Raw genomic sequence first — 2,500 nt, 5'->3', positions numbered from 1 at the left:
TACTGTAGGGTTAAGGCCACCCCTTGGCTCGTGTGCGAGCCTGCTCCCCGGTGGGCCGGCGGGGCGGGCTGGGAGGTGGTTAGGTGGGTCGCATTCCTAAGCGACTCCCGTTCTTCTGGAGATCGAGAGGAATCCACAATGCGCGTTCATGAGCAGGCCTACAGCCCCGCTCAGGTGAGGTATGAGCAGGCCTACAGCCCCGCTCAGGTGAGGTATGAGCAGGCCTACAGCCCCGCTCAGGTGAGGTATGAGCAGGCCTACAGCCCCGCTCAGGTGAGGTATGAGCAGGCCTACAGCCTCACTCAGGTGAGGCCTGGCAGGCTGTTTGTGAGCAGGCCTACAGCCCCGCTCAGGTGAGGTATGAGCAGGCCTACAGCCCCGCTCAGGGGAGGTATGAGCAGGCCTACAGCCTCGCTCAAGTGAGGCCTGGCAGGCTGTTTGTGAGCAGGCCTACAGCCCCGCTCAGGTGAGGCCTGGCAGGCTGTTTGTGAGCAGGCCTACAGCCCCGCTCAGGTGAGGTATGAGCAGGCCTACAGCCTCGCTCAGGTGAGGCCTGGCAGGCTGTTTGTGAGCAGGCCTACAGCCCCGCTCAGGTGAGGTATGAGCAGGCCTACAGCCCCGCTCAGGTGAGGTATGAGCAGGCCTACAGCCCCGCTCAGGGGAGGTATGAGCAGGCCTACAGCCCCGCTCAGGTGAGGTATGAGCAGGCCTACAGCCTCGCTCAGGTGAGGCCTGGCAGGCTGTTTGTGAGCAGGCCTACAGCCAAGCTCAGTTTAGGCCCGGCTGTTCAGGGTTTCAGGGGAGGCGCGTGCATGAGAGGTGACTCAAATGGTGAGAGCCTTGTTTACCAGTGATTGATTTTTCAAATGACACTTGTCGAAAAGTTCCCTACATAATACATATAGCGCGGGTAAGAAGCATGGTATAGTAGGCCAACATTGCTCCACGGCCCCCTGTGATGCAGCTGATCAACAACCATGTCAACTAAAACAGGACAGGTTGGAGGTTTGAGGGGTTGTGTGTGTGTGTGTGTGTGTGTGTGTGTGTGTGTGTGTGTGTGTGTGTGTGTGTGTGTGTGTGTGTGCTTGGCCCGCGGCGGTGCTGGTGTGTGGTGGAAGGCGTGGTGACAGCAGAGGTAAGGCGGGCATGTGCTGACATGTGGAGGTGGGTGAATGTGATTGAGTAGGATCGGTTTAGAGTTCTCAACAACAACCTCCCGGGGTCAGCTGATCACATGGCAGAATATTCCAATAATAATAATAGTGTTGTAGTATTATTATTATTGTAACAATAATAAGTGTTCACTTATTCCAAAATAATTCTGCTATCTTTAATGGCTTAGAAAATCATAATTTTAATTTTAGGAGAACGGCTTGCAACTAACAATTCATTTTAAAATACACAAAGTTCATAGAAAAGTGCAGATTTGTATGAAATATTTTGGGTGCAATTAAACGGCCTATATCAGGACCGCCTGTCAAGTCGAGTGTCGTTGAAGGTCTTAGTTGTAAATTGAATGACTGATGGCATTATCATCATAAATAATTAATAACCATCATTATTTATATATGTATTTCATATATACTTTAATATTTATTATTATCATTACATTTATTTAATTTATGTAGGACAACACATTCACTAAATTATAGGCGATGACATGAATATGTCAACCAAGCATTTGAAATTTAAAGTCAGATTACGACACAATTCTAAGAAACAATTAAGGACGATGAATAAAAAATCAGGATATTCTTTTAAACATTGTAGAGCAAAGCAAAACGTATAATTTGGCCTATGCACTAAACTAAATGTGCCCTCATCGTCACTCTATTTAAAAAACGCATTCAAAGTTTTCCATTCCCAACTATCTCGATTCAGGCCTTTATCAAGGATATTGCTGTAAAGAACAAAATTAAATTGGGAAAGAGGCTTTACTGGCCAGGGGCCAACCAAGACGTTTACTGAAACCAAACACATTGAAATGCGCATAGGCCTAGTTTAGAAATGCTGTGGGGATTTCGATGTCACGCATTGCATCCATAATTATTCTAGTAGGAAGCCAGGACAAATCGCAAGACTTGTGATTTGAACCTGACTTTAGATCACTTATTTCTTTCCCTTTTGGTTTTTTGCGTTTTCTTGATTTGACTGTAAATGTCTTTGTCTGTACACCTGTACAGACACCTGCACAGACACCTGTATAGACACCTGTACAGAGTCCTGGACAGAGACCTGGACAGACACCTGTACAGACACCTGTGCCGACTGCTTGAACAGGTGTCTGTACTGACCGCGGGTACAGACTGTCTGTACGCCCACTGGACAGTAAAGCCTGTCTGTACCGGCGTCTGTACTGGTAGTCTGTACAGACACCTGTACAGAGACCTGTACAGACTGCCTGTACAGACACCTTCACCGGCTGCCGTTGCTGCTGAGTCATGTTAAGAAAGTCTCGCGCTGCTGGAAAATGATTTGAACGCTGCTGATCATTAGCGTG

The 2,500-nt window shown here is 48.1% G+C and overlaps 1 protein-coding gene across 1 annotated transcript in view; it reads left to right on the top strand.

The window, feature by feature from the left end:
• wnt4 (wingless-type MMTV integration site family, member 4) overlaps positions 1–2,500 on the top strand; it is a 13,978-nt gene that overhangs the window by 1,667 nt on the left and 9,811 nt on the right. The gene's annotated exons all lie outside the window — the stretch shown is intronic.

Source organism: Pollachius pollachius (genome assembly GCF_949987615.1).
Source record: "Pollachius pollachius genome assembly, chromosome: 8".
Lineage (NCBI taxonomy): Eukaryota > Metazoa > Chordata > Actinopteri > Gadiformes > Gadidae > Pollachius > Pollachius pollachius.
The sequence above is the reverse complement of the archived record's forward strand: the minus strand, read 5'-3'. Positions and strand labels throughout refer to the sequence as shown.